The 15,315-nt window shown below is 38.6% G+C and overlaps 1 protein-coding gene and 1 pseudogene across 6 annotated transcripts in view; both read right to left on the bottom strand.

Annotated features, from left to right (window-relative positions):
• The window catches only part of LOC129483144 (stathmin-like), a 211,625-nt pseudogene that overhangs the window by 27,041 nt on the left and 169,269 nt on the right, over window positions 1–15,315 (bottom strand).
• DENND5B (DENN domain containing 5B) overlaps window positions 1–15,315 on the bottom strand; it is a 209,941-nt gene that overhangs the window by 159,947 nt on the left and 34,679 nt on the right. The gene's annotated exons all lie outside the window — the stretch shown is intronic.

The following is a 15,315-nucleotide window of genomic DNA, read 5'->3' as shown; positions in this document are numbered from 1 at the left end:
AACATTTAAAGAACGAATACCAATCCTACTCAAACTATTCTGAAAACTAGAGGAGGAGGGAATAATTCCAAACTCACTCTATGAGGCCTGTATAACAAAATCAAAGACATATTACATATTAAAAGAAAAAAAAAATTGATGCAAAAATCCTCAACAAAATACTAGCAAACCAAATTCAACAACACATTAAAAAGATCATTCATCATGACTAAATAAGATTTATCCCAGGGATGCAAGGATGGTTCAACATATGCAAATCAATCAATCTGATATATCATCATATCAACAAAATGAAGGACAAAAACCATATGATCATTTCAATGGATGCTGAAAAAGCACTTGATAACATTCAACATCCCTTCATAATAAAAACCTTTAAAAAACTTGATATAGAAGAAACATATCTTAACATAATTAAACCATATATGACAGACTCTCAGCTAGTATCATACTGATGAGGAAAAAAAAAAACCTTTCCTCTAAGATCTGGAATACAACAAGGATATCCACTTTCACCACTGTTATTCAACACGGTACTAGAAGTCCTAGCTAGAGCAATCAGACAAGAGAAAGATATAAAGGGCATCCAAATTGGAAAGGAAGGAGTCAAGTTATCCTTGTTTGCAGATGATACGATCTCATATTTGGAAAAACCTAAAGACTCCACCAAAAAACTATTAGAACTGATACAAAATCAGTAAAGTTGCAGGATACAAAATCAACCTACAAAAACCTAGCATTTCTATATGCCAACAGCAAGCAATCTAAAAAAGAAATCAAGAAAGTAATCCCATTTACAGTAACTACAAATAAAATTAAATACCTAGGAATTAACCAAATAAGTGAAAAGTCTCTAAAATGAAAACTAAAACACTGGAGCACGAAATTGAAAAGGACACAAAAAACTGGAAAGATATTCCATATTCATGGGTTGGAAGACTCAATATTGTTAAAATGCCCATTCTCCCCAAAGCAATCTACAGATTTCATGCAATCCCTATAAAAATACCAATAATGTTCTTCACAAAAGTAGAAAAAAAACAATTCTAGGCCAGGCGTGATGCCTCATGCCTACAATCCCAGTGCTTTGGGAGGCCGAGGTGGGCAGATCACTTGAGGCCAAGAGTTCGAGACCAGCCTGGCCAACGTGGTAAGACACCGTCTCTACTAAAAATACAAAAACTAGCCAGGCGAGGTGGCGAGTACCTGTAATCCCAGCTACTCAGGAGGCTGAGGCACGAGAATGGCTTGAACCTGGGAGGCAGAGGTTGTAGTGAGCCGAGACTGCCACTGCATTCCAGCCTGGGCGACACGGTAAGACTCTGTCCTGCCCCTCAACGCCCCCCACCAAAAAAAAAAAAAAAGAAAAGAAGAGAAAAAAATAATCCTAAAATTTACATGGAACCACAAAAGACCCAGAATAGCCAAAGCTATCCTAAGGAAAAAGAACAAAACGAGGAATTTTATTACCAGACTTCAAATTATACTACAGTTAAAGTAACCAAAACAGCATGATGCTAGCATAAAAATAGACACATTAGACCAGTGGAACAGTCTAATAAAAAATGCAGAAATAAATCCACACATCTACAGTGAACTCACTTTAGACAAAGGTGCTGAGAACATACAATGAAGAAAGGACAGTCTCTTCAATCAATGTTGCTGGGAAAACTGGATATCTTTATGCAGAAGAATGAAGCTTGACCCCCTATCTCTTACCATATAAAAAAAATCAAATGAAAATGGGTTAAAAATTTAAATTTAAGACCTCAAACTGTGAAATTACTAAAAGAAAACATTGGGGAACCTCTCCAGAACATTGGAGTGGGCAAGGATTTCTTGAGTAATACCCCACAAGCACAGGCAACCAAAGCAAAAATGGACAAATGGGATCATATCAAGTTAAAAACCTTCTGCACAGCAAAGGAAACTATCAAGAGACAACCCAAAGAATGGGAGAAAATATTTTGAAACTACCCATCTGGCAAGGGATTAATACCCCAAATACATAAGGAGCTCATGCAACTCTACAGGAAAAAAAATCTAATAATCCAATCAGAAATGGGCAAAAGATCTGAATAGACATTTCTCAAAAGACATACAAATGGCAAACAGGCATAGGGAAAGCTGCTCACCATCACTGACTATCAGAGGAATGCAAATCAAAACCACAATGAGATACAATCTCATCCCAGTGAAAATGGCTTTTATACAAAGACAGGCAATAATAAATGCTGGCGAGGATGTGGAGAAAGGGGAACCCTTGGAGACAGCTGGTGGGAATGTAAATTAGTACAACCACTATGGAGAACAGTTTGGAGGTTCCTCAAAAAACTAAAAATAGAGCTACCATATGATCCAGTGATCCCACTCCTAGGTATATACCCAAAATAAAGGAAATCAGTATATCAAAGACATATCTGCACTTCCACATTTATTACAGCACTATTCACAATAGCTAAGATTTGGAAGCAACCTAAGTGTCCATCAACAGATGAATGGATAAAGAAAATGTGGTACTTATACATAATGGAGCACTATTCAGCCATACAAAGAATGAGATCCTGTTGTTTGCAACACCGTGGATTGAACTGGAAGTCATTATGTTAAGTGAAATAAGCCACACACAGAAAGACAAACTTCACATGTTTTCACTTATTTGTGGGAGCTAAAAATTAAAACAATTGGTCAGGCACAGTGGCTCATGCCTGTAATCCTAGCACTTTGGGAGGCCAAAACGGGCGGATCACAAGGTCAGGAGTTCAAGACCAGCCTGGCCAATATGCTGAAACCCCATCTCTACTAAAAATACAAAAAAATTAGCCGGGTGTGGTGGTGGGCACCTGTAGTCCCAGCTACTCAGGAGGCTGAGGGAGGAGAATCACTTGAACCTGCGAGGCAGAGGTTGCAGTGAGCAGAGATCGTGCCACTGCACTCCAGCCTAGGTGACAGAGAGAGACTCCATCTCAAAAAAAAAAAAAAAATATTAAAACAATTGAACTCATGAACATAGAAAGTAGAAGGATAGTTACCAGAGGCTGAGAAGGGTAGGAGGTAGGATAGGAGGAAGTGGGGATGGTTAATGGGTACAAAAAAACAGAATGAATAAGACCTAGCATTTGCTAGCACAACAGGGTGACTATAGTAAAAAATAATGTAATTGTACATTTTAAAATAATTAAGAGTATAACTGGATTGTTTGTAACACAAATGATAAATGCTTGAGGGGATGGATACCTCATTTTCCATGATGGGATTATTATGCATTGAATGCCTGTATAAAAATATCTCATGTAACCCATAAATATATACATCTGCTATGTATCCACAAAAATTAAAGTTTTTTAAAAAATGGGTAGGGCACAGTGGCTCATGCCTGTAATCCCAACACTTTGGGAGGCCAAGACGGGTGGATTCTCTGAGCCCAGGAATTCGAGACCAGCATGAGCAACACAGCAAAACCCCACCTCTATGAAAAAATATGAAAATTACCTGGGTGTGGTGGCATGCAACTGTAGTCCCAGCAACTCAGGAAGCTGAGGTGGGAGGGTGGCTTGAGCCTGGGAGGCGGAAGTTGCAGGGAGCCAAGACTGTGCCACCATACTCCAGCCTGGGCTACAGAGCCAGACCCTGTCTCAAGTAAATAGTATTGAAAAAAATTTTGTAGTGAGACAAAAAAGGTGTTTTGGTAGACAACACTTAAATCTCTACAAAAAATACAAAAACTAGCCAGGCATGGTAGCCCACGCCTGTAGTCCCAACCACCTGGGAGGCTCAGTAGGCTAAGACAGGAGGATCCCTTGACTCCAGCAGGCTGAGGCTACAGTGAGCGCTGACCGGTCCACTGCACTCCAGCTTTGGCGACAGTGAGACTTTGTCTCAAAAAACAAGAGAGATTTAATACCAAATGGTTCATAAAGATGCAAAACTGCTATGTAAAGTTTCCATATGTTTTGTAACAGAAAATGTTAGGAGCAAGACGATGTGTGTGGAATCACTCCTTACACTCCAAGTCATTAGCTTGCTTCTTTGACAGTAACTGCTACTAAGATCTGACTTTTTATAAAAGTAATTTATGCTCCTTGCTTGTTAGCATAGATACCTTTTCAAAGTTTTTATAAGGTAAGTGACTTATAAAATTTTATCTGGAAAAAAAAAAAAAAAACCCACTAGGCTATTATGGAAGTTTAAGATCAAACATACTGTGCTACCATTTTGAAAAAGGTGAGAAATTAGAAAAAGGTTAGTCTTATTAGAAATCTTCTTATAATGTTATGACAATCATCAAAAGTATAATAGCAGCACAGGAATAAGCAAGTTGCTAGGAAAAAAAGAGAAAGCCCACAGACACTAGTATATGTAATTATTTAGTATTTAATAAAAGGAAAATTAGAAAACAGAAAGGGAATGTTTATTCAATAAACAGGGACTGGAACATGTGGCTGGTTTTTGAAAAATAATCTACTCAGATCCTTACCCTACAGCAAAATAAATTCCAAGTATATCACATCTCTATCTACTCTCTATCCATAAGATACAAACAATATATAAAAAGTGATTTAAATTTACTAAATATGGCCGGCACAATGGCTCACGCCTGTAATCCCAGCACTTCGGGAGGCCGGCCAGATCACTTGAGGTCAGGAGTTTGAGACCAGCCTGCCCAACATGGTGAAAACCCGTCTCTACTAAAAATACAAAAACTAGTCAGGCATAGTGGCGCAAGCCTGTATTCCCAGCTATTCAGGAGGCTGAGGCACAAGAATCGCTTGAACCTACGAGGCAGAAGTTGCAGTGAGCTGAGATTGTACCACTGCACTCCAGCCTGGGCAACAGATTAATTAAATATGTAATAAGTAACTTGAATACACATTAAAATACATTTTAAAAGTTGATTCATAAAAAATATTTTAGAAGATATTATCAATGTCACATTTTTAATTTTTATTTTTGAGACAGGGTTTCACTCTGTCACCCACGCTGCAGTGCAGTGGCACAAGCACAGCTCACTGTAGCCTCAACCTCCAGGGCTCAAGCAATCCTCTTGCCTCAGCCTTCCAAGCAGATGGAATTGCTGGCATGTGCCTCCACATCCAGCTAATTTTTATTATTTTATTTGTAGAGACAGGGTCTCCCTGTATTGCCCAGGCTGGTCTCGAGGTCCTGGGCTCAAGCGATCCTCCCACCTCAGTCTCCCAAAGTGTTGGGATTAGAAGTGTGAACCACCATGCCCAGCCAGTAACTATCAGATCTATGAATATGAATAGAGTGAAAGTGAAATTACAGTGAATAAAAAGGAAAATATTAATTCAACTACAAAAAAAATTTAAATCTCCTGTGCATCAAAAGGAAAACCAACAAAAGTGGAAAGGCTAAGAACAAACTAATGAAAATATCTACAGCTTGAGACAATCAGACATTATGCCCTCCTGATAGGATGCACTATGAATTATATAAAACCACTAATAAAATATTTATTCTTTCCCCCTAAAAATGTTGAACCTGAATCTAATTAAGACTTTAGAGGAAAGTTGTTAAGAAATCCAAGAGATAGAGAAACAAGTTAACCACCAAGAAATAGACAATAAACAAAGAATCCAAAATATAGGACACTCTACAGGGAAAATAACCCAGTTTCTTGAAAAAATCAAAAGCATAAAAGCAAAGGGAAGGGGAATCAGTTTTTAGACAATCGCCCCCACCACAGACACACAAAAGCTTCTCAGTCCATCCATAATAAACTAAAAAGTCCTTATCAGAGCCAGAGCCTACATCCTTGGGATTTTATCCTGTGAAAAAGAATCCAAAAAACTAAAAAATTCACGTACAAGAAGATGATGTTAGCGGCATGTTTTTTCATTTCCTTTCCTATTTATCTATTTTTATTTCTTTTTCCAACTTGTATTTTAGATACAGGGGGTACAGGCGCAGGTTTGCTACTTGGGTATATTGTATAATGCTGAGGTTTGGGGTACAAATGATCCCATATCACCCAAGTATTGAATACCCAATAGTTTTTCAACCATTCCCCTCCTTCCTTTCTCCTCCATCTAATAGTCCCCAGTTTCTGTTGTTGCCATCTTTATGTCTATGAGTACCCAATGTTCAGCTTCCACTTACAAATGTGAACATGTGGTATTTGACAGCATGGTTTTAACAGTGAAAAATTATAAATGACAAAAGAATGTTAAGCAAATTAAGGCATACCCAGAATGTAATATTATACAGCCTCTAAAACGTTTGTAGTAATGAAAAGGATATATAATAATGAAAAGTATGTATTTTAAATGTTTAGTGAAAAATCAGGATAAAAGGATATAGGGCCAGGCGCAGTGGCTCACACCTGTAATCCTAGCACTTTGGGAGGCTGAGCCAGGCAGATGGCTTGAGCCCAAAAGTTTGACACCAGCCTGGGCAACACGGTGAAACCCATGTCTACAAAACAAAATAAAACAAACATTAGCCAGGTATGGTAGTGCATGCCTATAGTTCCAGCTACTCAAGAGGCTGAGGTGGGAGGATCACTTGAGGTAGAGGTTGCAGTGAGTCAGGATCACAACACTGCACTCCAGTATGGGTGACAGAGTAAGTCACTGTCTCAAAAAAAAAAAAAAAGTGGTGGGGGGATATAGAAGGTAATAAGAAAACCTACACAAAAACATATTAAAAATGGAAAGGAAATACAGTGAAATATTAACACCGTATGGCTAGTGTAAATCACTTTTTATATATTGTTTGTATCTTATGGATAGAGAGTAGAGATGTGATATACCTGGAATTTATAACACGTTCAAGTTATTTTTTCTTTGCTTTCTAGTTTTAATAACCAGGCATTTTCTGTGATTTTAAAAATTCTTTCTCAAATTAGAAACTATATATATGCTATATATATGACCCGTATAATAACAAATCTAGATAAGTTGGCTTTATGTTACAGCATATTTGTTTTTCCCATTTCAAAATGTTATTTATTAAGCAGGGTGTCATTCTATAACCATTTTCTGAACATTTCCCCAAATCTTTACCAAAACAAAGCTCTCTTAAATTCTTTCTCCATTACATTTCTTTTCAACTCCTCCCTGAGTAATACATATTTAGTGGGAATAAAGTTTTTATCTTGGCCAGGTGCAGCGGCTCACGCCTGCAATCCCAGCACTCTGGAAGGCTAAGGCAAGTGGATCACTTGAGGTCAGGAGTTCAAGACCAGCCTGACCAACATGGTGAAACCACATCTCTACTGAAAATACAAAAATTAGCCAGGCGTGGTGGTATGCGCCTGGAATCCCAGCTCCTCAGGAGGCTGAGGCAGGAGAATCGCTTGAACCAGGAGGCAGACGTTTTAGTGAGCCGAGATCGCACCACTGCACTCCAGCCTCGGGGACAGAGACAGACTCCATCTCAAAAAGAAAAAAGTTTTTATTTCAAAGAGTATAAAATTATTCTGCATTTAAAAGCAACATTATAACCGCACATCTAAAAGACCCATGGAGGAGTGAAAAGCATTTGTTGAAAGTGCACTTTCTGTATATACTATTTTAAGTTTCTTTGTTCTATAAAAATATGGTAATATTTGTTTGATACATTCGACAACCGCAACCAAAATTTATTTTGAGTTTACAGTCTGCAACGTGAATTTCTAAAAATATCATACTAACATTCAAGTTTAATTGGCACAGACATATCTGCTATGTTTAACAGAAACAAAGAGTCACACATGGGGAATGACAGTTCTGAGTTTTTCTCTTTTTCCAGCAAATATGCTTCATTAGCCATTATGCTGTTTTCCTCTAGAGTTTCTCTGAGGTCACCGCCGTGTTGCTTCCTATCAGACAAGTTAACACTGAGGAACCTGTGCCTGTGTGCAATCTCAGCAGATTTGCACTTATTGTTGTGTTACTTTTCTTGTTTTTACATACACATTTTCAAACATATACCTAAGGCCAGAGAATAAGGGAAAAGTATAATGAACTCCCATGTACTCACTACCCAGCTTCAGTAATTATCAATAGTTTACTATTCTTGTTTTATCTACTCCCCTCCCAACTTTTTAAGACAGGGAGCAGGCGTTGAAGTATTTTAAAACAAATCTTAGACATGATTAGATGAAAATTTCTGGCTAGAAAACTAAAAAGTTTTTTGTTTTGTTTTTGAGACATAGTCACAGTCACCCAGGCTGGAGTGCAGTGGCACAATCTTGGCTCACTGCAACCTCTGCCTCCTGGGTTCAAGCGATTCTCCTGCCTCAGCCTCCCAAGTAGCTGGGACTACAGGCTCATGCCACCAAGCTGGCAAATTTTTGTATTTTTAGTAGAGACGGGGTTTCACCATATTGGTCAGGCTGGTCTTGAACTTCTGACCTCGTGATCCACTTGCCCCGCCTCCCAAAATGCTGGGATTACAGGCATAAGCCACCGCACCTGGCCTCAGACTAAAAAGTTTGTTTTGTTTTGTTTTTTGAGACGGAGTTTTGCTCTGGTTGCCCAGGCTGGAGTGCAATGGCGCAATCTTGGCTCACTGCAACCTCTACCACCGGGTTCAAGCAATTCTCCTGCCTCAGCCTCCCAAGTAGCTGGGATTACAGGCACTTGCCACCAAGCCTGGCTACTTTTTTGTATTTTTAGTAGAGGCAGGGTTTCACCATGTTGGCCAGGCTGGTCTCAAACTCCTGACCTCAGGTGATTTACCAACCTCGCCTTCCCAAAATGCTGGGATTAAAGGCGTGAGCCACCGCACCCAGCCTCTAAAAAGTTTTAAAGGCATTTGTCTTCTTTCACTTAAAAGGTAAGATATTAAAAATATTAAGATATTAAACTTAACATCTAACATAGTTCAAATTAGAATCCAGCCAGGCACAGTGGGACACACTTGTAATCCCAGTGCTTTGGGAGGCCAAGGCAGGAGGATCACTTGAGCCCAGAAGTTCAAGACCAGCCTGGGCAACAAAGTGAAACCCCACCTCTACAAAAAACAGTGTTAAAAATTAGCCAGACATGGTGGCATATACCTGTAGCCCCAGCTATTCGGAAAGCTGTGGTATAAGATCACCTGAGCCCAGGAGGTCAAGGCTGCAGTGAGCTGTGATTGCTCTACTGCACAGCAGCTTGGGCAACATCTGTCTCAAAAAAAAAAGAGAATTTAAGCGACTCTCTCACTGGAAGCAGAACCCAGAGTATCTGATTCTAAGACCAGGTTCTTTTCCTCACAAGACATACTGCCACTTTAAAAACTTGACTACATCACAAGACCTCTTGGACTTCTGAACCTAGTTCAATAAACAAATAAATGTTTAGATTATACTCGTTTTGTCAAACAACAAGAAATAAATAAATTCCCTGTATAACTTTTAACTCATGAGAACCTGACATTTTCTCAAATGTTGCGTTATACACCAGAGCAGAATCTGTAAACTAATCAAACCTCTTCCTCCTTTGGGTAAAAAGACAGACCTTTCAGTGTGTTTTCAAGGAGACCAATTTAATTAATTAATGACTATGTATTTTTCTAAGGTCAACTACAGTCCCCATATGCAGAGAATATATTATTGGGTACAGCTGAAAACTGGGTCCTTTTAGCATAGTATCAATAAACAGAGTATTGAAAGCCAAGCGTTTTTTTTTCCTTTAGAGACTGGGTCTTGCTTTGTCACCCCAGGCTGGAGTGCAGTGGCACGATCATAGCTCACAGCAGCCTTGAACTCCTGAGCTCAAGTGATCCTCCTGCCTTAGCCTCCTTGGTAGCTCGGGGTACAGGCACCTGCCACTATACCTGGCTAATTCTTTAAAAACTTTTTTTAGAGACACGAAGTCTCGCTTTGTTGTACACGCTGTTCTTGAACTCCTGGCTTCAGGTGATCCTTCCGAGTGGACCTCCGGAAGTGCTGGGATTACAGGCATGAGCCACCATGCCTGGCCAAGTTCATTTTTAAATTCTGACTTTAGTAAGAAATTTTAGAAATGAGAGATAAAATGTAGCATCTGCCCCTATCAGCAATGATAACCAAGTCTTCTTGTTATCGTAAAAAGGCACTGACTTTTTCCTTAATTCTAAGAAAAGGAATCCTGATTTTTAAAAAAATGTGCATAAAATTTAAGGTTACAATTTTTAAAATTATTCTGAAACAAATATTATTATTTTAATTACGATATCTACATGGCTCTCATTTTCTATTCTTTAGAAAATTATTACTTTCTTGGGTCCTATGGGTTTCCATAAAAGGCCATTCTTTTTTTTTTTATGTGACTCTTTTTTTTTTTAATTTTTATTATTATTTTAAGTTCCAGGGTACAGGTGCAGGATGTGCAGGTTTGTTACATAGGTAAATGTGTGCCAGGTGGTTTGCTGCACCTATCAACCCATCACCTAGGTATTAAGCCCAGTACACACTAACTATATTTTTCCTAATGCTCTCTCCCCCCATCCCAACCCCCAACAGATCCCAGTGTGTATTGTTCCCCTCCCTGTGTCCATGTGTTCTCACTGTTCAGCTCCCATTTGTAAGTGAGAATATGCAGTGTTTGGTTTTCTGTTCCTGCGTTAGTTGGCTCCCAGCTCCATCCATGTCCCTGCAAAGGACATGCTCTCATTCCTTTTTTATGGCTGCATAGTATTCCATAGCATATATGTACCACACTTTCTTTAACCAGTCTATCTATCATTGATGGACATTTGGGTTGATTCCATGTCTTTGCTACTGCAGATGTTGCTTCAATGAACATACGCATGCATGCATCTTTGTAATACGATGATATATATTCCTTTGGGTATATACCCAGTAATGGGATTGCTGGGTCAAATGGTATTTCTGGTTCTAGATCTCTGAGGAATCATAAAAGGCCATTCTTTTTTTTTCCTTTCTTTTTTTAAGATGGAGTCTCACTCTGTCACCCAGGCTGGAGTGCAGTGGCATGACCTCGGCTCACTGCAACCTCCGCCTCCTGGGTTCAAACAATTCTCCTGCCTCAGCCTCCTGAGTAGCTGGGACTACAGGCACCTGCCACCATGCCCAGCTAATTTTTGTATTTTTAGTAGAGATAGGGTTTCACATTGTTGGTCGGGCTGGTCTTGAACTCCCGACCTCAGCTGATCCACTTGCCTCGGCCTACCAAAGTGCTGGGATTACAGGCGTGAGCCACTATGCCCAGCTAAAAGGCCATTCTTAATTTTCAAAAGAGAACTTTATGACATCTGGGAATTTCAGAGGCTTTGCAGAACAATATTAAGAAACCTACTGTTTGCTAGGCTTGAGGTCAGGAGTTCAAGCCCAGCCTGGGCAACATAGCAAGACCCTATCTCTATTCTATTTTAAATAAAAATAGAAAACAAGAAACCTATTGTTTACAGAATAAAGTGATTCTAGGTCTTTCAGTGAGGTCTGTTTTCTTAACAAAATACACATTGAAGTGTAAAAATACTGCCAAACTGATGATATTCCTTCAAGAATGAGTAAATTGGCAATATGATTAAAAAAAGAAATATGCATGCCTCTTGACCCAGCAGTTTCCTTAGAAATGTGACTTGAAGGAATCATTAAAATGTGTGTAAAGATTTTCCCACTGGGACGTTCTCCTCAATGCTGCTTAAAATAACAAAAAAATCAAAACAACCTCAGAATTTATAGTAAGAGAATCTGTAAATAAGGATATATCTGTAAATAAGGATATATCTGTAAATAAGGATATATCTGTAAATAAGGGTGTAAAGTACATGGTATTCTAGATAATGTAGATCTAAAATGGAATTATCTCCACAATATATCATTGGGTTTAAACAGGTTAAGAGAGCATCCATAATGATTTTACTACATACGATTAGTAATACATTAAATATAAATATTAAAATCAAACAATATATATTAAAGTTAATTATACAGGCATAGACAGTAGAGAGACATAATGGTTACTAAATGTATCAGTAGTTATCTCTAAACAGTTGAGTTGCTGTTCATTTTTACTTTCTTTATATTTTCCTGTATTGCTTAAATTTTCTATAAAATGTATATCAGAATTTTAAAATATAGTTATATTCATATTCATTTTTTCTTTTTTCTTTTAAGACAGAGTCTCGCTCTGTCACCTAGGCCAGAGTGCAGTGGCATGCTCATGGCTCCCTGCAGCCTCAACCTCCTGGGCTCAACTGATCCTCCCACCTCAGCCTCCCATGTAGCTGTGACTACAGGCATGCACCAGCACACTAGGCTAATTTTTGTATTTGTTGTAGAAACAGGGTTTCACCATGTCACCCACCCAGGCTGATCACGAACTTTTTTTTTAAAGGCAAAAAGTAGGAACGGTGAAACCCCGTCTCTACTAAAAATACAAAAAAAATTAGCCGGGCGTGGTGGCGGGCGCCTGTAGTCCCAGCTACTCAGAGAGGCTGAGGCAGGAGAATGGCGTGAACCTGGGAGGCGGAGCTTGCAGTGAGCCGAGATCGCGCCACTGCACTCCAGCCTGGGCGACAGGGCGAGACTCCGTCTCAAAAAAAAAAAAAAAAAAAAAAAAAGGCAAAGTACAAATTCAAGGCATAAGGTGAATAGGAAGTTTAGCAATTGAAAAAAAAAAAAACTATCTGACTACTACCCTTTAGGTGCTTTAGAGAGCAGGGAAAAGGAGAAGAGAGAGAAAGAAAGGGCTGAAAGGTGGGAACAATATGCAACCTATTAAAACCAGAGAAACTGGGGAGTTGTGGTGGCAAAAAACAACAACAACGACAGAGAAATGCTCACCACTTTAGCCACATCAAAACCAACGCAGGCAAGAAGCTGCTCTGAGGTCTCCCAACCCTTCAGCCAGGCATGAGGCGAGAGGACTGGTTAAGCCCAGGAGTTCGAAGCTACGGTGAGCTATGATCTCACCACTGCACTAAAGCCTGGGCAACAGAGATCCCGTCTCTTAGAAAAAAAAGTCTACCAACCCCAAACAAAAGCAATCGCATCGACTAGTCTTAGGAGTTCACTACCTTGATAACAGCGCTAGAGATACTCAGACACTGAGCCCTTTCTAAAATAATGTAGAGGTGTATCAAAGACCAGAGAGTTTTATTGTTCTTTTCAGCAATTCCTCATAGATGGTGTTCTTAATTTCCTTATACATATATGAATCAGAACCCACCCCCCAACCCCCTTGTTTTCTTTTTCCTGGGCTTGGAGCAAGAGGCAATTGCACTGGTGACTCTCCACAATGACATGAGTTCTCAGTTGTTCCATCAAAGATTATTACAGTGCAACTACAAGAACAGCACAATAAGAGAAATGGTTCTCACCTCTTTGATCTACAGAAACATGTAGACCTCCAGGGCTCAACAGAAAAATTTTCCTGGAACTCCTAAACTTTAGGCATAAGACCCAAATAACTTCATTCCTAGTCTTTTAGTTTGTACCCAGGTATCACAAACTTATTTACAAAGTTTATTCTGACCTATGCAAATAAAATTGGGCACTTTATTAAAACTTCTTTGAATCTATTACTCCATGAATAAAACATGAAAAATACTCATACTGATGGATAACACTTTACATAACACGGAATCAACTCCTCCTTGCTTGCCTCCTCCTAAACGACTGGCTTAATTACAGTAGTAGAACCCAAACATGAATCAATCTCATGACTAAGAATTAACTATGCATCCATTCAGCAAATGAAAGTTTATTTTAGCATTTGAAATTCTGTGGTTCTTCAGGAATGTAGCCAGATAAATGATTTTTACTAACAAATGCAACTAACACCACTTCATCTCCTCTCTAGGAATGACTGAAGACTCTTGACTATCATCTATTCAGCACCTGGAAGCATTATCTTTTTGTAATAAGAAAAGAAAAATAGCTGAAAGAAAAGAAAATATACTTGTCCCTTCAAATATAGATCATACAATCAAATACACCTTAATTTATTGGTAAATATGTCACTTGGAACATAAGTTCTAACCCCAGATGAAATATGAAAAGTAAGCTTTCTACCATCCTAGTATTGATAGAAAATTCTCACTGGAGAGTAAGGAAAAACAGTCAGTCTTCAGTCTATTTTAGTTAAACCTTTACATTAGTGGAGGAAACGATGAACTCATGGCAAATTAGGCTACCCTCCCTAAGTTATTTTTCCTCAACAAATCAAACTCAAAGACAAGCTTACAAAACTGGAAACACAGAATAAAAGAATAGAGGAGGACACTGTCTCTTATGCCATATTATAGTCCAGAATTAGTTAATCTAATTCAAAGTATTGGCAAGGATTTTCCATCAATAAGAGCAGGTATTTATCATTCATTACCACGTACTGCTTAAGCATATAGTCGCTGAAACACAAATATTTTGGAGTTATCTCCAGACAAAGAGTAAAAACACAAGAAAAATGTTAAAACCCTATTATGTTCAACAGCTGATGATTTTCAGAATTTACATCATTAATTTTTATTAACATTAGGAATGTTTTGCCTATACTGTTTAGCTTAATGAAAGTGTAATGGAAATTTAAGAATCTGACAGCACTTATTAATATCTGTTTAGCAATTATACACTTGAAGTTTAATCATGGATTTAAGAACTTCAATAAAATAGTGAAAGAAGAAATAAAAGAAAAAAGAAAAACAACAGTGAAAGAAATAGAATTAAGGCATTAATCCACCAAGAAAAGGGTTAGCTGTGTGTTAACTCTTACCTTGAGTCTCTTACCACATGGAAATTTTTAGGAATTTTACAAGGGAAGGAAAAAAGGGAAGAAAAAAGAGATACTCTTAGTGCTGCTGCTGCCTTCCTTCTTTACTGTTCTATTCTCCATATATTCAAAAAATACTTAGTAATTTTTCCCCTAAAATGTTGTAAATGTGCTTACTGATCCAATCTTACTGTTAGAGCATCCATGAACTATCCTTGGCCCTCTTCCTCTTCTCTACCCACATTCTCTCCCTTGGTGATCTTATCTAAACTCAAGGATTTAAATATTTTGCCTCCATAATGTATAATTCCAGCTCAGTCTTCTCTCTTAACTCCAGATTCATACGTCTGCCTGCCTACTTGACCAGAATATCTTATAGGCATCTCAAACTCAGAATGTCCAAAAATGAATTCCTGAGCTGTGCCAACTCTCCTCCAACCTACGCAACCCATACTATGGTATTCTCCAGTTAAGTTGATGGTAATTCCATTTTTCTTCAACTTACTGAAGTTTAAAGCCTTTAGAGTCATCTTCGATTCATCCCCTTTCTCTCACACCCCATCTTTTGGTAACAAAATCCTACTGTTTCAATCTTCCAAATATGTCCAGAAATTGACTACATCTCACTGTCTCCACTGCTACTATGTGGCCTGAGCCACCACCATTACCC

Source organism: Symphalangus syndactylus, chromosome 5, assembly GCF_028878055.3.
Source record: "Symphalangus syndactylus isolate Jambi chromosome 5, NHGRI_mSymSyn1-v2.1_pri, whole genome shotgun sequence".
Classification (NCBI taxonomy): Eukaryota; Metazoa; Chordata; class Mammalia; order Primates; family Hylobatidae; genus Symphalangus; species Symphalangus syndactylus.
This window is presented reverse-complemented; position numbering and strand designations above follow the sequence as displayed.